General features: G+C 37.3%; 2 long non-coding RNA genes across 25 annotated transcripts; both read left to right on the forward strand.

Annotated features, from left to right (window-relative positions):
- The first annotated feature begins 4057 nt into the window (after nt 1-4057).
- On the forward strand, nt 4058-18243 carry LOC104222654 (uncharacterized). Of its 24 annotated transcripts, none has more exons than XR_011404190.1 (7): nt 4195-5918; nt 6252-6319; nt 7787-15324; nt 15546-15649; nt 17023-17094; nt 17192-17253; nt 17834-18243. It is a non-coding gene; the product is annotated as an uncharacterized lncRNA (long non-coding RNA). The 24 variants fall into 24 exon arrangements; XR_011404196.1 differs by having other exon boundaries at nt 12971-15324; XR_011404198.1 differs by having other exon boundaries at nt 12991-15324.
- A 595-nt stretch (nt 18244-18838) lies between these two features.
- Nucleotides 18839-20918, forward strand: LOC138882605 (uncharacterized). Its single transcript, XR_011404162.1, has 2 exons — nt 18839-18931; nt 20638-20918. It is a non-coding gene; the product is annotated as an uncharacterized lncRNA (long non-coding RNA).
- Nucleotides 20919-23484: the final 2566 nt, after the last annotated feature.

A 23484-nucleotide genomic window follows, 5' to 3' on the forward strand; every position in this document is an offset into this window, starting at 1 on the left:
AGCCATGGCCACAGATTCAACCGAAGCAGCCGTTGACGAAGGTCGTACAGTGGATACAACGATAAGACGAGCAGATGCGATCGGCTAGCGAAAGGCTAGCTGAGGGGCCCTTGCTCTCCGCACCCTCCCGGACAACAATGAACGATGCATAAGAAGCTAAACAAAAAAAGAAGAGAGGAAAAATAGTAGATAAGGACGTCATCTCACCTTAAAGAGGCTTGCGTCCAAACCTCTCGTGAAAAGTCGACCAGGTGCGAATTCCCACTGTGTGGGGAAGAATGGTCTCCACCCATTCACGAATCCCGTCAACAGGCGGTGGGGGCAATCTCTCAGTTGCAGAAAAATAGAGTAGTTTAGCATCCGCAAAAAATGGTCGAACATTTCATTAATTAAAGACTCAAACTTATGGGCAAAGTTCCATCTCTCGGGGAATTCCGTCGGGTCCGCCACAATATGCTCGGTCCGCACATAAAAATAATTTTCATAGAAATGATGGTTGGTTTCGTCGTCCATCTTCACCACTAGACCTCTCGATCCCCGAGGACGTGCGTGAATCATCGTACCTCGAATTAGTTGTGGAGCAAAAATGCTAAGCATATGGCCCAAAGTGACCTCACGACCGGCAAGTTCCGCATACTTGAGCAGCATAAGAAACAACTTGTACAAATAAGGCGAAAGCTGAGCAGGGCACGCCTCGTAGTAACTGCAGAAATCTACCACCAACATGGGAAGAGGAAGTGTGTACCCTACAATGAAGGGGTAGGCATAGAACACACAATATCCGGGGCGGTGGAAGTGAATTATGTCGTCCCTCTCCGCCGGTCGCATCTCGACGAAATTGGGGATTTCCCAACGTTCCCTCAAATCTACAATTCCCCTTTCTCTCACAACGGAAGCGACGGGTTCCGGCTCCACTCCACAGCCGAAACTAAAGTCAGTCGCGTCCCTCCCGGGGTGAGGCAGAATCTCATCTACTGAGGGAACCTCCTCTTCCTCCACCGCATCCATTTCTCTGGTAATCTGAACAGAACTTTCTGGTACCGGATTAGCGGTAGGGAGATTATCACGAGAAGAATAGCCGGCCATTCTTAGCAGAAAACTCTCCAAGAGAAACGATACGAAGAAAAGATGAAAGGTTTCAGTGAGCAAGGAGGTAAGCAAGAATTCGAGGTATCAGAAAAAGCAATATCTGAAGAACACTCTCAAACGAATGATGAAGTGTATCAATCAAATGACAAGTTCCCCTATTTATAAGAGACATAAACTCCCCGAGCACGAAACCTAAGAGTCGCCATTTGAATATGATGGGGCACGAAACATTTCAGTTTCCTAGGAACGTGTGTCATAATGGTGGCATACACGAACCAACGCTTCATTGCCAACCGGCGTTTCGATTCCGAAACCATCGCAACGGTCCACAAGTACCAAAAGAACACCTCCACTCCACCAAAAAATCCACTGAATGCGACTAAGAAATGGAAAATTGGCGGTCAGATTCCTCTCGACTACGCTGCAAACATGATCCGTCCGTCGAGATCGACAAAGGACGACCCCAACGAACGGATGGACTAACTGTATTGGTCAAAATCTGATCGCCATGACCAGGTTGCCCACGACCCCTTTTTAGCAATCGGGTAGTGAAAGTCAATAGAGTCCGCTTCATTTCTCCTCCAAGATATCCGACACATCGAAAAGAGCAATACCTAGAGTCACGACCAGAACGCACCACCGACCCAAGCGCGCCAAGTCACAGTGAGGGTGAAGAGGTTTCGAATATATATATAGCCCAGGAAAGCTTTCAAGAGGGGGGGGGGGGCTTCTCCATGTTTTACCAAGGGAGAAAATGAAGCAAAAGCTCCATCCTTGTATCCTAGAGAAAAAGCAATTGTAATCCCTTTTTCTCAAAGACCGGGGAAGAAGGCGATATTGAATCTTAATGAGATCATTGGTATTTTCTTCATCCCTTATACATGTATTATTATGAAATCTCTCGATGTGGAATAAATTAAGTTTGACTATGATTTACCCCTTCATCTTTGATTGATTTGTTCCAAAAAATTCTAACATCTTTTGAGTCAAACAAGTACCTGTTAGATTTTGCAAATGAAAAAATTTGAAGACAGAGAAATACTGCAGAAAGACATATTTAGGACCATATAAAGTTGTGAAACACTAGCGTTCTTACGATATAAGATATTTAAATGCTAAAGAACAATAGAAAACTTATATTATGAGTAATTTGATTTTTCGAAGAACCAAATATACAACCAAAAACTCCAAAAATGAAAAAAAATTAAAGTTATCCGAAATCAAACAATAAACCAATTAATTGTTTCCATTCAATTTTGCTTTTCGATTTTATCTAGATCATACACACCCCTAATTTAAGTCCCATTTGTATAAGGCCATGAGATCAGCAGGATTGAACAGATTTATTGTTACAGAGGACCTTTAATTCGCTTGTGTTTTACACTATAAATACCAAAATTGAGTTTTTACGCCGTCTGGTAATTAAACTGGTCAAATCATGAATCCAAATCAGTGGATATTAGGCAGTACTAAGAAAACAAAACCATCAGCTTGTTTGAACTTAAATACAAAATTTATACAATACGTATTTTGTATATTTTGTATCTGATTTATACATAGTAAAAACAAATTCATACAACTAATTATATGTTATACAACTTATCTACAATTTTCATATATTATTTCTACTCAGTTATATACAATTACAATATCGTACACTTAAATACAAATTTTATACAATATGTCTTTTGTATATTTTGTATCTGATTTATACATGGAAAAAATAAATTTCATACAACTAATTATATATTATACAATTTATCTACAATTTTCTTACATTGTTTCTACTCAGTTATATACAACTACATATCATACAACTTAAATATAATTTTTATACAATATTGTTCAACTTTCATACAATAGTTAAATAATATATATATATATATATATATATAAACAACATATATATATATATATATAATACAATTTTCCTACAATTTCTTGAATATAATGTATATCATGTCTTCTTCTTCTTCGAGTTTCAATATGAAAGTCAGCCAAAATCAAGTGTAATCTTCACCTAAACACCCTCAAAATTGAGATATAATCTCCAAACCATATTCCTAGTTGTTTGCAACAACACTCAATCCAAACAAATAATGATTTTTCAAAACCCAAATTCGAATTCAAAGCTTCAAAGCTTTTTAATGGCTGTCAATGGTGGAATTGCTGCTCTCTTTTCCTTTGCTTTACATTACTGAAATTAGGGATTAAGAGATAGATAGAGAGAGACGTAAAGAGAATTCCTAATTCTTTGCAATAACACCTAATTTAAACAAATCATTTTTTTTGGGTGAATTATATAATAAGATGAAAAGTTCAAGTTATGTTATTTTTAAATTAGAAAGGTGTCATTCATATCGGAATAACTAATTAAAGAAAAAAAAACTAAGGTTGTATCTATAATTTTTTATGTTTGTTTGCTTGTGCTTAAACTAGAAAACAGTAAAAAAGAAAAACAAACAAAAATAGTATTAAATAACTGTCTCCTTATACTAGAGGTCAGAAGACCTTTCTCGGAATTCTAAAGTTCACAACTGTTATGAGACAAAAGAAAAAAGGAGCTAAAAACAATGGAGAATTATAAAATATTTTTTTTTCTTACGACGACTAAATTTGAAAGTGAAGAAAGATTTAGAGTGATACGTGGGGGAGGGTGATATGGGGAGGGGACGTGGAGAGAGAAATGTGGGGTGTGGAAGTCTGGAAGATACGTTAGAGTAATTTTAGGACACTAATTATTATCATTAATTTCCTTAAAATGTACATAAATGATAATTAAGTATATAAAATGTAATTATAATAAAACATAAGTAGGGAGGGTAATATAATTTCATATAGTGTATAGGAAATAAAAATTCCATATATTGCCTTTCATGTTGGGCCCGGGCTTTGCACGGGTATACCTATCTAGTATTACTATTATTTAGAAGCCGCACTTATTGTGTACGAACATTGGGAGGAACATTGGGATTTCAAAAAATTTAAGAGTAAATAGGTAATTACTTCTCACCTTCTCAAGGGACACGTGTGCTACTATTAATTTGACCAAACCACGTGTATTGCATTTACATTCAACTATATTCTATAGTAGTACTTCACAACTCACAATTTATCTCTCATTTAGAAGACCATCTCTGTTTGCGAGTATCTCAGCTTTCTTCTACTCTTTTTCTGTTCTTCAATCTTTTAAATTGTGAAATTTTTGTGGTTGCTTATGGTGTTAACTCTTTTGTCCTTGTGATTTTTGGTAGATTCTACTTCATTCTCCTTCTTTCTTTGTTGCACCCATTTCTTGGTGATGTGATTTTGATAGATCCGATTTGATTTTCTTCATATCTTAGATTTTTCGCTCTCTGCAATATTCCTCTTGCTTAGCTACTTCAAGAGATTTGAGTTTTCTCCTATTTTTTTTATTTTTCTTTTAATTTCATGGATTTTGTCTATTTCTAATTTTATCACTTGCTTGATACTAATCTTCTAGCCTCTGTTGTGTTTGTTTTTACATTCTTTTGAATAGTTTCTTGCTATATCTACATAAATGTCAAAAGTTCTATCTAATTTTCATATGCATGCTTGGAAATAAATACTTAGGTGCGTGTTTTTTGTTTCTAATTTTGGTTGTGTAACTGTAACGACCCGATCGATCGTTTTGAACTTTTACACTTTGATCGCCAGTTCCCCGGCATGACTTGCCCCGTGTAACGTATTATGACTGATGTAGATCGTTGGTTTTGGTTTTCAGGAAAAATCGGAATGAATTTGAAGGAACAGTCTCAGTTAAAAGCTTTGAATTTGAAAGGTTTGACTAAGAGTTGACTTATTTGTATATGAGCTCGGATCGGAAATTTTATGATTTGTATAGTTTCGTTGGGTGATTTATGACTTAGGAGCGCGATCGAAATGCATTTTGGAAGTCCGTGGAAGGATTTGGCTTGAATTGGCAAAGTTAAAATTTTGGCGAATTCCGGTTGATAGGTGAGATTTTGATCCGAGGGTCGGAATGGAATTCCGAGAGTTGCTGTAGCTTCGTTATGTCATTTTTTATGTGTGTGCAAAATTTCAGGTCATTTGGACGTCGTTTGGTCGACTTTTTTATCGAATTCGGATTTCAGAAGTTTTGGAATTCTTAGGCTTGAATCCGAGGGTGATTTGATGTTTTGATGTTGTTTTGAGCGTTCCGAAGGTTGGAACAAGTTTGAATTATGTTATGGGGTGTGTTGGCATGTTTGGTCGGGGTCCCATGAGTCTCAGATAAGTTTTGGAAGAGTTTTTGGAAGATTTTGCCGTTTTAAGCATAAGCATGTAATGATCCAAAGATCCATTTTTAGTTCTAGAGATTGAAATTTGATTTCGAGACTTTCGAAATTTTGATAATGAATTATAGGACTGATCTGGAAAGTTTGGTCTAATTTCATCAAGTTGCGATTGGGTTTTTGACACGAAACATGAGTTAATTGTTTAACGAGCGAAATGGGTATTGAACTGAGCAAATGAGCTCCGAATTGAGTTTTGACTGAAGGAATATGTTCGTATTATTATTTGTGACTCATAGGAACAAAAATCATCGAATTCCGAGTTCGTATGATGGAGTTAGAGCCTTTTTAATGAAAAGAAAAGCTGTTGCAATTTTTTGGGCAGTTTCTGCATTTTTCGCACGTGTGAACAGTGACCGCACCTGTGTGAACAGTACCGTGAACAGTACCCCCTGAACAGTACTGTACAGAATGTTAAGTTCTGGAAAATGGGACGAATCCCATTTTCCATTTTTACCAAATTGAAGCTCGGGGAGAGGCGATTTTCGGGAGATTTTCAGAGAAAACAATGGGGTAAGTGTTCTTAACTTAATTTTGGTTAGATTACCCGAATCTATTACTAGTTTTGGCATTTAATTGGTGATTTTAGTTGGGAAAATCTTGAAAGCCCTCTTGGTTTAATTTGAAGATTTGAGGGTCGAGTTGATGTCGGATTTTAGTAAAAGTGGTATGGTTGGACTCGTGGTTGGATGAGGTTTCATATTCCGTAATTTTTGTCGGGTTCCGAGATGTGGGCCCCACGGGCGAATTTTGAGTGCAATTTCGGATTTTTAATGGAAAATGTAGAATTTCATATGGAACTAATTCCTATAATTTTTATTAACAGAATCGAATTATTGTGTCTAGATTCGAGGCATTCGGAGGTCGATTTGAGAGACAAAGGCATCGCGAGTTAGAGGATTAGCCGGTTCGAGGTAAGTAATGATCGTAAATACTGTCCTGAGGGTTTGAATCCCGGATTATACCTCGTTGTGTTACTTTGAGGTGACTTGCACGCTGGATGACAAGCGTGGGGTAGAGCACCGCTGGGGATTGTGACCTGGTCCATCCCGAACGAATATTTTAATGCGTATTTGATAGTTAATTGTTTGGCATTATTATATTTTTGGGTTGTATGCCATGTTTGGGGCCTTGTGCCGATTTGTTGAGACCCTTAGGGGCATTTTTACTATCTTTCCTCACTCTATTTGTTTGAAAGCATATTTTCAGTCATATTTTACCTGTTTATTGCTCAAATCTGGCTTTATCACTATATTCTTAACATGTGGAAATTGTTTTGGGCTAAGTTCCCTGTTTTACTGAGATTGACCGAGGGTCTGATTGTAAGATTGATGACTGAGTTAGACTGAGAGTCTGATGGTGAGGTTAATGACTGAGAGAGGCCGAGGGCCTAGTTATGAGGATTATATATCTATGGATCGGGCTGCACGCCGCAGTAATGTATATATATATATATATGTGTATGGATCGGGCTGCACGCCGCAGCGATACTTATATGGATCGGGCTGCGCGCCACAACAATATAGCGTTTGGGCTGTAGGAGCCCCTTCGGAGTCTGCACACCCCTAGTGAGCGCAGTCGACTATTTATATGGATCGGGTTGTGCGCTACAGCGATGCATGGATCGGGCTGCACGCCGCAACGGTTACTTTGATTTCAGTTATTGTGAGAGATATACGGATCGGGCTGCACGCCGCAACGGTTACTATATGGTACCAATTGAGCGTGAATACTGAGTGCGAGTACTGATTGGTAAGAGTTGAGTCACGAGTGACAGAGAGGCTATCCCGAGGGGCGATAGATATATACATGCATATGAGGGGTATTTTGCCTGAGAGGCCTGTTTATGGACTTATTGATTTCACTCCTCTTAAAATGAGTTTCTATCGAATATGTTGATTTATTGATTGTTTTCACCCATCTTTATATTGAGCCTTTGTCAGAAAGTTGCACAAATGTTTTAAAATAATTTTTATTTAAACTGGGGTTTAGGAGATGTTCAAAAATTAATCACTGATTTGACATTGGTTATTTCCACTAAGATTTTCAAGTTATGAAGTGTTTGTGATTACTATTTTGCCCGAGAGGCTGTTTTTCGAACTATGCTTTGCCCGAGGGGCCGATTATGACTTTAATCTCTATTATTATTTTAAATGGTATTGAACCCCTACTGAAACTGTTGGAAGGTATTTCAAAGATGATTTTTACTAAAAGTTGGATTTTAAAAGGGAAGATTGACCTGTATTATAATTGGAAAGCCTGTTGTGTTTATTGAACCCAGCGTAAATGTGGATCCATTGTTTCCTACTGCTCAGCCTTTATTTACTCTTATTACTTACGGGGTTGGAGTACTCACATTACTCCCTGCACCTCGTGTGCAGATTCAGGTATATTGGAACCCGGTAGCGGGTGTTGATAGCTCAGCTGCGGAGTCATCAGAGTTAGCAATGTGTCTGCATAACGTTCGCAGCACCGCTTCATTCCCCTCATTGTTGTTACTGTATTTTGTACATTTTTAGACTTTTGTTGTATTCAGACCTTGATAGTTGCTCATGACTAGTGACACCCCGATGTCGGGCTGGTATTTTATTACGCACTGTTATTCCAGGATTTTATTATATAACATTGTTTAATTTAAAGATTTAAAAATGACTCTTAATGCTTAAAGGGTTAAGGTGAGTGTTGTGTCGGCTGGTCTTGTCTTCACGAGAGGCTCCATCACGACCAGGCCGGTTTGGGGTCGTGACAAGTTGGTATCAGAGCCTAGGTTACATAGGTCTCACGAGTCATAAGCAGGTTTAGTAGAGTCTTGTGGATCGGTACAGAGACGTCTGTATTTATCCTCGAGAGGTTGCAGAACCTTTAGGAAAACTTCACATTCTTGAATTCTTATCGTGCGTCCTTTGCTTCAGCTTGAAATGTAACTCTTTGAATTCCTTCCACGCGTTCGTATGCGCGCATGATCGCTCAGTATCAGATGTGCCTGATGGTTTGTGATTTCCCGATCGAGGGGCGAGGTGTGATATCTGTAAGTTGATGTTGGGCCAGTCTGAAGGACTTGAGGCCGGATCTTTGCCTATGGCTTGAGCACCGAAGTGCTGATTGTGTGAGCAAGTGTTTTGAACTTATATGTTCGGTATTGTCCCTATTAGTGGAAGTGACGGTTGAGTAACTATGTGATGAGTATGTTAGTACTGCGAGATGTATTCATATGATTTGGAAACGACAAGAAGGGTCTGCTGGAGGATAGAAGAACTATTAGGTGCTTGAATTCCATCTTGATTCTAAGTATAGCCCCGAGTTATAGGCGTGTGAAGAATCTTTTCATGTTTCCCAGTTGTGAGTGAATTAAAAAAAAGATTCATGTTGCGGTATGAGTTCAGACTCAAGAAGACTAAGTGACTGCGTACAGCTTATGATGGTGGAAGGTATACATAAATGTTAGTTAAGGCGGAGCAGGTGGGTTATCTCCTGCAAAGTGTTTTAGAGTTGTGTGATCTTTATGTTGTCCATTAGAAGATCCCATTTACAAGTGAAATATATATATGTGAATTTAATTTGGGTCGCTTAAGAGAGTGGGTTTAATTGTTATGAGAGTAAATACGAGATTTATAGAAGATATGAAGTACCAGATGGTCTGTATTCCACGAGCTTATGAAGGATTGAGTTAATCTCAATATGGTATTATGGCAGTAATAAAGCGTATGTGTTATGAGTTATGGTGCGTGTTTGACCTATGGCTTTGAGCCAAGTGGGGGAGTCCGCTATTGAATAGTTGATTGCACGGTTATATGCTCTAATAGTCCCAGTTCGAGGCGCATTTGTGAATCAGTTATGGCTCGAGTAAAGGAAATTTCAATAAAAGCTATGTTATGCTTTATGGGTGTACGAGAATCGGGGAATGACTTGAGTTGTGGTTGGTAAGGAATGCCCGGTGCATAGGGCAAGAAGTTTCTTGGTTATATTGGAATGAGGTCACATTCTGCAATGTCGGAGTGCTAATGAAGCACAGGTTGTTTGGTTTGTTTAATCAATCTAACTACGGTTTGAGTAGTGTGGATGACTCTAGAGAATGGTCCTATTATGTTCAAAACTCTACATGCAATAACTGGAGGCTTCTAAGTTGTACTTATGGATAGAAACTGAGTTTTCAGTGAAAGATGGCAAGACTTGTGGTATTTTCTATATTAATTATGGGATTCTATATATCAGTATTGGGAAGGTGAAGGTAATGGCTTTGGGGAACACTTAAAGAGTATTCAGCGGCTTAGGAGCCTTAGACGGTGTAGCTTTATGCTTGGGTTTCGTGTGATAAGCCTAGGTTGAGGAAATTGTGGTGCTATAGCAAGGAGGAATATCAAGTTGAAGATGAATCAGTAGGAATTTAGATAGATGGGGTATCTTGTTAGTAGACCAAATCGGTATGGTAAGGATATGATGAATTCCTTGTGTGTGTTTGAGGTAATGAGTTCCTACAGCTATTTTGAAACAATGCTCTTGGGCTTTGATGGCTTGCTTAGCTTGGTCTAGTTAGAAGGATTCAGTCCTGGCAGTTGAATTTGTGCAAATGGAATTGGGAGAGTTCTTATTGATTTCTACCGTGGTTGGAGAGGTGCAATTTCTCCGAGTGTGAGAAACATAGGATATGTAATGATTTTTCTTCTAGATAGGATCAATGGAAGTTCTTGGCTAGATGAGTTACAGTTCAATTCTGAAAGGAAGTTTATAAAACTCTTAGGCAGCGAGTAGCCTCAGATGATTAAGGAAATGGTACTGGTAATTGGAAAAGATTTGACGAGAGTCTATGTTTTAGTAAAAGGGCAATGTTATTAAGTTGATAGCACTTCGGTAGTATTGCGGCACCTTCTTTTTAGATCGACTGGTGATATTCGGGTTTGCTTGGTGGCACAGGGAAATTTTAAAGTATCTATAATGGAATGATTGGGTATTAGAGGTTGTGAGATGATATGATCTGTTGGTTATAGGCACCTATGGTGCGGTTCTATCGGAGTTTCATAATGGAAGTCGAGCGGGAAGAGTAATTTGGTGTTGCTCGGTGAACGGCATATCGGTCATGTCCTATCGGGTGTGCGTGGTGTATGTTATTTGCTTCACCGTGAGTATAATGAATTGCTTTGGTTCCAGATATCAAATTGTGTGTGGTTGTCGATTTCGAGCATAGTGACTTAAGGTGGTTCCATGTGGAGCAGTGTTTAAATAAGGTCGCGCATTGCAGTGAATATATGTGGAGGTATGACCTTGCAGGTTAGATTCGTGTGTTCTGTTCCTATGATGTGAGACGGGTTCTCAGTCTTGTGTTGTGGTGGTACTAGTGAACTTGAGGTTCAACTCTTTCATTTGAGTTATTTTCATGATTTGAGTATGTTCGAATTGTTGCGTATTGATGCGTGTATTATGCAAGTTGTGGCTTAGGTTTGTATGGATGTGTCATGTCACCAGAGTAATGTGTTGGAGAGGAGATCGTTGGGGATCATTAATAAATACAAACGGATTCGATTTCAGCATGTTTGATGGGTAAATATCGAGGTTCGATTCAGAAATTTGCTATGGTCCTTGCCAAAGAAGAAGTAACCTTATGGATGACTGATCTGAGAGATGGTTATGATTTATTGCGTGTTTCATTTATTATTGGCAGTATATGGAAGTGTTGGAATGAGACTTTAGTTGATAAGAGGTTTCTACCGGTATTCGGGTGTTGTGTGCAGCTGTTGCGAATGGAAGTTATCGCTACATGTGTTTGAGTTACGTGGTATATCGGATAACTTCACTTGAGGTTGTAGGCATGGGTTATTACAGCTAGTTTGGGTCTATTCAAAGTATAGGTGTGAGGTTCTGATCGTATTGAGGATTTTAGAAGCAGAAATGTGGTTCTATGGTTTATGGACTAGGATGGATTGTGAAATTTCAGTTATATTGTGTTATCGAACCTATATGAGGTAGGGTAACGTGGGATCACCCCCGGGTATATGCATGGTAAAGTTATTCAGCAATTGGTTGGCTTTTGGAACAACTCTGGGCACGTTCGAGGACGAACATGTGTTTAAGTGGGGGAGGATGTGACCCGACCGGTCGTTTTGAACTTTTGCACTTTGATCGCCAGTTCCCGGGCATGACTTGACCCGTGTAACGTATTATGACTGATGTAGATCGTTGGTTTTGGTTTTCAGGAAAAATCGGAATGAATTTGAAGGAACAGTCTCAGTTAAAAGCTTTGAATTTGAAAGGTTTGACTAAGAGTTGACTTATTTGTATATGAGCTCGGATCGGAAATTTTATGATTTGTATAGTTTCGTTGGGTGATTTATGACTTAGGAGCGCGATCGAAATGCATTTTAGAAGTCCGTGGAAGGATTTGGCTTGAATTGGTAAAGTTAATATTTTGGCGAATTCCGGTTGATAGGTGAGATTTTGATCCGAGGGTCGGAATGGAATTCCGAGAGTTTCTATAGCTTCGTTATGTCATTTTTGATGTGTGTGCAAAATTTCAGGTCATTTGGATGTCGTTTGGTCGACTTTTTGATTGAATTCGGATTTCGGAAGTTTTGGAATTCTTAGGCTTGAATCTGAGGGTGATTTGATGTTTTGATGTTGTTTTGAGCGTTCTGAAGGTTGGCACAAGCTTGAATTATGTTATGGGGTGTTTTGGCATGTTTGGTCGGGGTCCCATGAGTCTCGGATAAGTTTTGGAAGAGTTTTTGGAAGATTTTGCCGTTTTGAGCATAAGCATGTAATGATCCAAAGATCCATTTTTAGTTCTAGAGATCGAAATTTAATTTCGAGGCTTCTGGAATTTTGATAATGAATTATAGGACTGATCTGGAAAGTTTGGTCTAATTTAATCAAGTTGCGATTGGGTTTTTGACATGAAACATGAGTTAATTGTTTAACGAGCGAAATGGGTATTAAACTGAGCAAATGAGCTCTGAATTGAGTTTCGACTGAAGGACTATGTTCGTATTATTATTTGTGACTCATAGGAACAAGAATCATCGAATTCCGAGTTTGTATAATGGAGTTAGAGCCTTTTTTGTGAAAAGAAAAGCTGCTGCAATTTTCTGGGCAGTTTCTGCATTTTTCGCACGTGTGAACAGTGACCGCACCTGCGTGAACAGTACCATGTATAGTACCCCTTAAACAGTACCGTGTATAGTACCCTCGTGTACAATACCCCGTGAACAGTACCCCGTGAACAGTACCCTCATGAACAGTCGTGAACAGTACCGGACAGAATGTTAAGTTCTGGAAAATGGGACGAATCCCATTTTCCATTTTTACCAAATTGGAGCTAGGGGAGAGGCGATTTTCGGGAGATTTTTAGAGAAAACAACGGGGTAAGTATTCTTAACTTAATTTTGGTTAGATTACCCGAATCTATTACTAGTTTTGGCATATAATTAGTGATTTTAGTTGGGAAAATCTTGAAAACCCTCTTGGTTTAATTTGAAGATTTGAGGGTCGAGTTGATGTCGGATTTTAGTAAAATTGGTATAATTTTTATTGACGGAATCTCATATGTAATTAATTCCTATAATTTTTATTAACAGAATCGAATTATTGTGGCTAGATTTGAGGTATTCGGAGGTCGATTTGAGAGACAAAGGCATCACGAGCTAGAGGCTTAGCCGGTACGAGGTAAGTAATGATTGTAAATACTGTCCTGAGGGTTTGAAACCCCGGATTATACGTCGTTGTGTTACTTTGAGGTGACTTGCACGCTGGATGACGAGCGTGGGGTAGAGCACCGCTGGGGATTGTGACCTAGTCCATCCCGAACGAATATTTTAATGCGTATTTGATAGTTAATTGTTTGACATTATTATATTTTTGGGTTGTATGCCATGTTTGGGGCCTTGTGCCGATTTGTTGAGACACTTAAGGGCATTTTTACTATTTTTCCTCACTCTATTTGTTTGAAAGCATATTTTCAGTCATATTTTACCTGTTTATTGCTCAAATCTGGCTTTATCACTATATTCTTAACATGTGAAAATTGTTTTGGGCTGAGTTCCCTGTTTTACTGAGATAGACCGAGGGTCTAATTATGAGATTGATGACTGAGTTAGACTGAGAGTCTGATGGTGAGGTTAATCACTGAGAGAGGCCGAGGGCCTAGTTATGAGGATTATATATCTATGGATCGGGCTGCACGCCGCAACAATACTTATATGGATCGGGCTGCGCGCCGCAGCAATATAGCGCTTGGGCTGTAGGAGCCCCTTCGGAGTCTGCACACCCCCAATGAGCGCAGTCGACTATTTATATGGATCGGGTTGTGCGCTACATCGATGAATGGATCGGGCTGCACGCCGTAGCAGTTACTTTGATTTCAGTTATTGTGAGAGATATATGAATCGGGCTGCACGCTGCAGCGGTTACTATATGATACCAATTGAGCGTGAATGCTGAGTGCGAGTACTGATTGGTAAGAGTTGAGTCACGAGTGACAGAGAGGCTATCCCGAGGGGCGATAGATATATGCATGCATATGAGTGGTGTTTTGCCTGAGAGGCCTGTTTATGGACTTATTAATTTCACTCCTCTTAAAATGAGTTTCTATCGAATATGTTGATTTATTGACTGTTTTCACCCATCTTTATATTGAGCCTCTGTCAGAAAGTTGCACAAATGTTTTAAAACAATTTTTATTTAAACTGGGGTTTATGAGATGTTCAGAAATTAATCACTGATTTGACATTGGTTATTTCCACTAAGATTTTCAAGTTATGAAGTGTTTGTGATTACTGTTTTGCCCGAGGGGCTATTTTTCGAACTATGCTTTGCCCGAGGGGCCAATTATGACTTTAATCTCTATTATTATTTTAAATGGTATTGAACCCCTACTGAAACTGTTGGAAGGTATTTCAAAGATGATTTTTACTAAAAGCTGGATTTTAAAAGGGAAGATTGACCTGTATTATAATTTGAAAGTCTGTTGTGTTTACTGAACCCAGCGTAAATGTGGATTCATTGTTTCCTACTGCTCAGCCTTTATTTACTCTTATTACTTACTGGGTTGGAGTACTCACATTACTCCCTGCACCTCGTGTGTAGATTCAGGTATATTGGAACCCGGTAGCGGGTGTTGATAGCTCAGCCGCGGAGTCATCAGAGTTAGCAATGTGGCTGCATAACGTTCGCAGCACCACTTTCTTCCCCTCATTGTTGTTACTGTATTTAGTACATTTTTAGACTTTTGTTGTATTCAGACCTTGATAGTTGCTCATGATTAGTGACACCCCGATGTCAGGTTGGTATTTTATTTCGCACTGTTATTCCAGGATTTTATTATGAAATATTGTTTAATTTAAAGACTTAAAAATGACTCTTAATGCTTAAAGGGTTAAGGTGAGTGTTGTGTCGGCTGGCCTTGTCTTCACGAGAGGCACCATCACGACCAGGCCGGTTTGGGGTCGTGACAGTAACGGTGATTTTGTGTGCAAATTTTATTATTTGAAGTTGCCTATTTAAGGTGAATTCAAAAAGTTTATTTTTCTGATTTTCTTTAGATTTGATTTCTTGGTTCTTAAAAAAGTGGATCTAAAGTAGTGAGATGCTTCTGCTCTCCAGTTTTTGTTCTCTCTCTTGTGAGTTTTGTGTAATATGTGATTCCTATAAATGCCTCTCACCATTACCATACAGTTGTAGAGTGATGCACATATGGTGTTGATAAGGAAATCTTTTGCGAGGCATTATTTGGTTCTTAAACTCTTCATTATTTCAACGTATTTCATGCATTGCAACAGACATGGGGTGGTCTTCTGTTTTGAAACCATGACAAGCTTGAACCAATGACCTGATCGAGAAAAAAATCATTGGCGGATTTGAGAGGAGTTGACTCGATGAGCAGGAAAACTACTATCAATTGATAGGAATCATCATGCATCATCAATAAACCATGGTAAACATCAAAATATGCATATCTCATGATGCACTATGCTATTCTGGAAAAGGTCTATTATTGAGCTCAATTCATGATTAATACACATAGGAGTTCATTCTTCTGAATGTGGCAATGATGCTGGTCATGGCTATTTAACTGATGCACAAAGCGTTACAATTTTTTTTTGAAGTTATTGTAGCTGCATAGAGTGAATATGATATCAAAGTCATTTGTTTCAGGGGTTGGGCACTTGGGCATGTCACACAACAAAATGATGAAGGAATTTGCATTGGAGGTTTGAGAAGAATGCAAGTCGATATTATTTTTACTTTCTTTTTTCCTGGTATTTGTTTCTTCTTTTCATTTTTGTTTTGGTACTGCTTAATGTTGTGTGGAGTATTTTGCAATTATGAACAAACTATTCCTTTCTTCAAAGTTATGTGAAATATGTCTTGAATCATCAGATCCACACTCCAAAGAAGAAAGTGAAGAAGGAAAAAGAAAATTTGCTAACTTGCTAAACCATATATAATGACGCATTGTAAACTTCTGTTATGTTCTTTTCTATGTGTCTATGTGATCTTTGGTGACATTTAGGGAAAACATGATTACTATAAGAGCACAAACCAACTCATATGTTGTTGGTTAGTCTTATTGAGCAAGAAATTCATTTATACCTATTTGTACTCTCAAGTTGTACTCCACATTCTTTAGTATAATCATGTTTATTAGATGTGGTTATATTTTTCACCATACATTTGTGTTTATATATCTATCAGTTTCTTGCTTGGAATTAAAGTTTAGTTGATGTTATAGTATAAAAGTATAAGGAGATTTAAGAAATCATGCTCAATATATAGAGTAGTAAATAGTTAGAACAATATTATGGTTCAACTTTCTGTACTACATAATTAAGTGATTGGCTTAACGAGTTTTGTCAAAGGCGAAAAGCTCTAAAAAGCGTTCCATGCGTATTGGGGCTTTAAGCGTAAAACGCAATTGAATAGTGGGTTTTAGTAACAAAAAAGTGGAATAAAGGAAAAAAATAAAAATATATATGTAATTTAGGGAAAAAGTAAGTGTTTTCCTTAATAACTAATACACTTATTTGCCAATTATATTTGTTGTTTAGTACCGGTCCATTCAAAATAGAATTCATGGGCAATGAGTGTTCACACCTTAGTGCTTTGCATACACTAAAGCACAACTTAAGCGAGGGAAAGCACCCTCCGTGAGCTTTTTTGAGCTTCAGGGCTTAAGCGTGCCCCTTTGACAACACCGGGCTTAACCACAACATCTTGGTAGTAAATTGAATTTAGAGTTTATTTGTACCGCAGAGTTATGCGATTTCATGTGTTTTATCTACCTTTTGGATAATTAGTGTTAGAATATTATTATTAATCTTTATATTATGTGATGTATGAATTTATGTTCATGTTGTGGTATCGTGTCAATTGTCAATAGCTTCTCCTAAAATGCGAAGTCTACCTTTTGATCTATATAATGAATGGCCTCCATCTTCTGTTGGAAGGTAATATCCCTATTTCTAGGCAATAACTCTTATTTCATTGCTAAAATATGCATTTTTGGTAGTTAAGTGTTGATGATAATAGTGAAGATATATTAATGAGATGACTCATTAATACCTGTGGAACCTGATTGTATTTGATGGTCATAATTGAATACTCATGCAAAGTTCATGCTACTTCTTAACAGACAAGCAGTTGATCAGATGTGCTTAATCCACCGATTTATTGTTTGAGAAATTTGAGAAGCCTAAAATATCAGGTATAGTTCTACTGAGACAGTTCTACTTATCGTTTTATCATTGTGGGTGGTTGGCATGGACATACTTGATGATGTTCTGTTCCCTTGCATGTAACAGGTTGGTAATTTGAAGGCAACCGATTCTTTATATTTTCTCCCTTGATTGAAACTGTTTAAAAGGTAATTAAATTTTTTTACAATATTATTCCTTGCTGAGGAGAAGTTCATATAGTACTTTTCACAACAAAGATACTTACTTTGAACAAAAAATAGTTCGTATAATAGTACTTTTCGCAATAAAGACTGTTCTTTTGAAAAAAAATTTCTTAGTTTCACTACAAAATACAAAACATTTTTTTCCATAGTTCAAAACCTTAAGGTTTAAAAATATATTAAAGATTTGATTATATAACATTCTTCACGTGAAGTATAACATAACTTTGTATCTTAAAATCTATGTTTACTTTATCAGGAGAAAGAAAATATAAAATCATTGAGTGTGCTCTACATTTTGATCAAGGTGCAATTACCTAGTGTTTTGGATAGCGTGCGGCAACAAATAGCGACGAGGGCCCGCTCTACTGAGGCGAGAGGCACGCAGCGAAACACTCGCCTTTTTTATGTGAAGCGACAATTTACACAAAAAAATAAAATATTATATATGTAACTAAAAACTCAATAACAATGATATATTAATAATATATCAATTCACAATATGCAGTTAATTCTACTCTATAACTGAAAAAGGAGGAAATTTCAGGTTTAAAGTTTTGAAGAAGTTCTCTGCCTCTGCCTCTACAAAAACAGGGTGCAGTACTGTTGCTCAATAAAAAACAGAGCAACAAAAAAAGAAGAAGAAGAGAAGACCAGAAGAAGAAAGAAAAAAAACAGAGAATAAAAAGACTCTCTGTCCTTTTTTTTTGCTGCACTGTTGCTCGACAACAAACAGAGCAAAAAATTAGAAAGATGAAGAGAAGATCAGAAGAAAAGAAAAATGAAAAAAAAACAGAGCAATAGACAACTCTGTTCTGCACTGTTGCTCGGCAAAAAACATAGCAAAAAATAGAAAGAAGAAGAGAAGAAGAAGGAAAAAGAAGAAAGAAAGAGAGGAGAAAGAAGAAGAGAAGCTTACCTGGGCTGGGTGGACTTGTGTGCTATGTTGTTTGAAGGTTGAAGAAGAAAGAAACGTGAAATCACTGCAAGCCCTAATATTTTAAGCCCTAATCTGCGCCTTTTTCGTTCTTTTTTTTTTCTTCAAAAAGCGACGCCACAGCTTGCCTCTCGCTACACAAGCAAAGGCGCTCGCCTTTTACAATTGCAATGCAACAGAGGCAAAATAACGCAGGCTGCTCGCATCGCCTCGCCTCACGCTATTAGCGCTGAGGCGAGCGCTATTTATAACACTGCAATTACCATAGCCCTTTGTTAGTTTTTTTGTCAATAAAAAGATTTCATGTCTTTTATTCATTACTCTATCCCTTTATACATCGTATCTGTTAGAACACTGAAGTATTTACATGAATGTACTCCTTTTTTATATGATATCCTGGATACTCTTGGAAAATTAATGGAAGTGTGGTTACTAGATGTATAATAGTTGGATAAAAAAAAATACATAAACAATAACAATTGAATTTTCTTCATGAGAATTTATTAGCTAATTCTAATAATCTCAGGTACATTTAAGCTTATAATATGGTATTAATGTGATTAGGTTATTATTATTGAACCATGCACTTTACGCATCAATCCAGGTAAAAAATGATGCTCGCTTTGCACTTGAAATATGTTAGCAAGCTGTGACGCTCAGGATTATTATGATAAGAAGTTGCTATTTCTTCCCCAGATCTATCATCAGGTAACTGAGCCTCAAAATTTCAGATGTTAGTAGCAAGAAAAGAAGATACTTTCAAAGACTGATGACATATTAATGCGACAATAAATATGTGTCATAGATAAAGTGCTGTACATATTTTTCTAATTCTTATGAGGCATTTCTTAAACTTTGGATACATGATTCAACAATAAATGAACTCCATATTCAAGTTTCAAAAGAGTGCAAATGAGGATATTGCAACTTCTTTAAAATGAAATGGAAACACTTAGCAACAAGAGTAATGCCTTGTGAGATCCATCAATTTGTCATCCTTTTTTCACCCCCTTGACAACTATTTCCTATAATTCATGGCTATTTCTCTTATGCAAAAAGAATTTGAGACTTGTTCCTTACATATGATAAAGTTTTATGGTTTGTCACTTCTAGTCTGTTGGGACAAATGTTGTACCATGTTATTATTTATAAGTGATTCAGAGTTGTCAATATCCTTCTAGCGTTTTCCTGGTTATTGTCGTAAGATAATTTTTTTTCCTCTACCCATGCTTGATTCCTCTCTGTTTCCAAATACTTTTGGTCTCAACAAAAAAGGACCTCTTGCCGTGCACACTCCTAAAATCTTCTGCTGATGGCAAGTAAGTTGATTCTAGCAGTAATATGCCTTTGAAGATGGATGCATCAATCACTTATAAAATATTATCCGATATAGGGTTTTTTAAACTAAATTGTTTGTGCACTAAATAGACTGAAGCAAATTAGATTGATTAATTCTGTAAATCTTTAGATTAAGATGGACTCTAAAACTTTATTGCAAAAACTAGAAATAGAAGAATACTGAAAAGTTCAATGTGTTGGGGCACTTCCAACTCTTTGATGAAAGTAAATGCGCTTTAACTGCTTGGGAAAGTGCATTGCCGTGTGTTGCATGATGTTTTACAGTTCAATCCTTTTCGAGTTTGCCCTCTACATAGGGAGAATAGGAAAAAAATGATTCATGACTTCAATTTTGGTTGTCCTACTATTATTTATTTATTTGCTAAATCTGATTTAGTGATGCTATGGAAGAAGTCTAACATATTTTATGACTTGAAGTACTTTTCGTGAATGAACTTAACTATTTTGTTGTAGACATAACTCTTTACTGGATTGACTTAGTTTGTTTCCAGTTTTGGTAACAACCAACATATTACATATATGCAGAGGTTTCATGCCATTACAAAGTCGATTTTCGTGCAAGAGTTTCTGCAGTTATAGACAAGAGGGGTTGCTCTGATGGTAAGCAACCTCCACTTCCAACCAAGAGGTTGTGAGTTCGAGTCTCCCCAAGAGCAAGGTGGGAAGTTCTTGGAGGGAAGGATGCGGGGGGTCTATTTGGAAACAGCCTCTCTACCCCAGGGTAGGGGTAAGGTCTGCGTACACACTACCCTTCCTAGACCCCACTAAGTGGGATTATATTGGGTTATTGTTGTTGTAGTTTCTGCAGTTATATTAAGTAGATCTTTTAGAAAGAATCTAGGTTCTCTAAGCTATTATGTAAAACGTTCTCTATTAGTTTTTTTTTCTCAATTATTTTCTGCATCCGCACATTTTTGATTTTATTTTACAACTTCTATTTGTTTTCTTTGGAGAGTTTGGGTAATATGAATTTCATGCATAGACGATGTTATTTTAAATTGGTTTACCTCTTCAGATAAAATATTTGAATTAAAGCATAACTTAATCGTTTGCAGGTTGATTACATCAGATTTAGAATATTCTGAAGATGCAGTTGGAATCCAAGTGGAGTAAGTGTAACCAAAGCATGTCAAATGCCTTGATAGCTGTTGCTTCAACATTTGCTGACCGATTAGCACAACTGTAGAAGACTAATCTTTACTAGCGATCTTAGAACCTTAAAGTGTCTACACTCAGAAGTTACATCGCCCGATCACTCTTAAAGATCTACTTATTGCTAGCATTCCAGTGTACAGAGATTGAAGAGTTGCAGAATAAAATTATTGAATTATTTCAAGCTCTCTTTTTTGAAGAGAGAGGATAATTAACATATCATTTGTAGCAGACATATAATGTACCACACGTAAATGTCGATATCACATTAATTTAAATATTTCTGTAGATGCAGTGCCATTATTTCGCTAGACTGGACTTCAAAATTTTCAAACAAGCCACTCTGAGTTGCATATCCGAGGTATCAAGTATCAATTTTTCACATGGCAGTCATATTTTCATTGCTCCGCTTGAGCTGTTAATACTGAGTTGAAAGTTTAATGTATAAATAAAATATCAATATTGAACTGAGATATCGGGCATAGCCCGTGCTATGCACGGGCACGACCCGTCTAGTATTATATATATTTTTTTTTTACTATATAGAAGAGCGAGAGAAGCATGAGAGGGTCGTCATGCTTGCTTGCTTTTCAAGGGCAATTTAGTCATTTTATGAATAGTCTATTATGTCCTTAAGATTGTTAACTCAGTCGTCTCAGAATAGGATTATATAGTAATTTCGACCAGCCAACCTGACATCACCGATTTTCTATGAAATAAATGGGACCCAATTAAATTCATTAAATCACACAGCTTTTTGAAAACTATTACTGTATCAATTCCCTGACCATGTGGGCACCACGGTACTTTCCATTTCAATTGCTAAGCTGTCAACTTTTTGCTTTTCTAATGTTAAGGTTGTTCGAGGATTTGTTAAATCCAAATATTCAATAAGGAAATGCACATATTAATTATCTTAAACATAAAGTTTAGAAATGTAAATATTATGTATAAACTCCAATACATATATTTTAAAACAGGATCAGAAGTGCTAAAAGTTTTTCCAGATATAGGACATTTCAACACATAGATTTTTAAAATCTTTGACAAAATATTTTGCATAGGACGTAAAAATATGTTCCTAGCAATAAGTTTTTAATATATTTGCATTTCTTTTAATTGTTTTTATATTTTTAATGAACATTTTTCCAAAAAAAGAACTTCCGAAAGAAAAAGGAAACAAGATCTTGAATAGTTGATACATTAACACACTTAACATTAAAATAATATATAGTAAAGCACATGAGTACTAATTTGTGATTTATTTACTTAAATCAAGTTGGAATTTCCTTTCGTGTGCTCCATTTATCTCATTTAATTCGAATTCGAATTAATTAAAAGAGAGGTTCAGTCAATGCAAATGAGTAATTGTCATGTTTGACACTTTTCAGATCTTTGGTAGACTCTTTAGGAATTTTGAACAGAGAAATTTATTTGTCCCAAATTTTGGGAAAGTTTTATATAGCATATATACCAGAAAGTCTCATTTTCTATTAAAAAGTAATACCTCTTTAAACGATCATATTATCCTGACTCGCTATGCTGGGGTATTTTTGTGACGACCCGGCAAGTCGTCTCATGAGTTACCGATTTGTTTTTCTCTATTTCTGCTTCTTTATGCTTTGTTTATCCATGTTATATGGTATCGGGTTGGTCGGATCGAATCCGAAATGATTTTGGTAAGGTTTGAGACACTTAGTCTCTTTTGAGGAAGCTTGAGTTGGAAAAATCAACCAGATGTTGACTTATGTGTTAGAGGGATCGAATGTGAGTTTCGATAGTTCGGTTAGCTTCGGAGGTAATTTGGGACTTAGGAGCGTGATCAGAATGAGTTTTGGAGGTTCGGAGTAGATTTAGGCTTGAATTGGCGAAGTTGATATTTTGGTGATTTTCGGTTGGTAGGAAGATTTTGATATAGGGGTCAAAATGGAATTCCGAGAGTTGCAGTAGTTCTGTTGTGTCATTTGGGATGCGTGTACAAAATTTCAGGTCATTCAGACGTGGTTTGATTTGGTTTTTGATCAAAAGTGGAATTCGGAAGATTTTAGAAACTTAGGCTTGAATCCGATGTGTTTTGGTTGATTCGATGTTGTTTGAGGTGTTTTAAAGATTATTACAAGTTTTAATAAGGTTTTGGGATATATTGGTGCCTTTGGTTCAGGTCTCGGGGGCCTCGGGTGAGTTTCAGATGGTCAATCGGACCATTTCATGAAGTTTGGAGTTGCAGATTTGTAGGTTCAGCTGTTACAGAGATTTCCTCTTTGCGATCGCGTAGAGGCTTTTGAGGGGCAGTCCAGTTTGGTCTTCATGATCGCGAAGGAGGAGTTGCGATCGCATAAGGTGGGGAAGTTGTTGATCGCGAACGCGGGGAGTTGGTCGCGTTCACATAGAGTTGAGTGGACCAGGGGTCTTGGAGGGAAGTTGTTCATTGTGAACGCGTTAGCCAGTCCGCGATCGCATAGTGTTGGGAGCTTGATCATCGCGTTCGCATAGGGTAAATTTTGGGAGCTGAGGATTTGTGCTTCACGATCGCGAAGGATGTCCCGCGATCGCGATGGAGGAAATTAGGCTTGGGCAGAAAGTTTAAAAGGTCGTCTTGTCCACGAATATGAGGTTAATTTCTCCCATTGTTGATCGTTTTTGGAGCTTTTTGAAGGGGATTGAAGAGGGATTCAAGAGGAATCACTTGGAGCTAAGATTCTTGGACTTAAAACTCGATTCTAATGTGAATTCCACCTAGTATTATTTAG

The sequence above is a fragment of the Nicotiana sylvestris genome, chromosome 12 (genome assembly GCF_000393655.2).
Source record: "Nicotiana sylvestris chromosome 12, ASM39365v2, whole genome shotgun sequence".
NCBI classification, from domain to species: domain Eukaryota; kingdom Viridiplantae; phylum Streptophyta; class Magnoliopsida; order Solanales; family Solanaceae; genus Nicotiana; species Nicotiana sylvestris.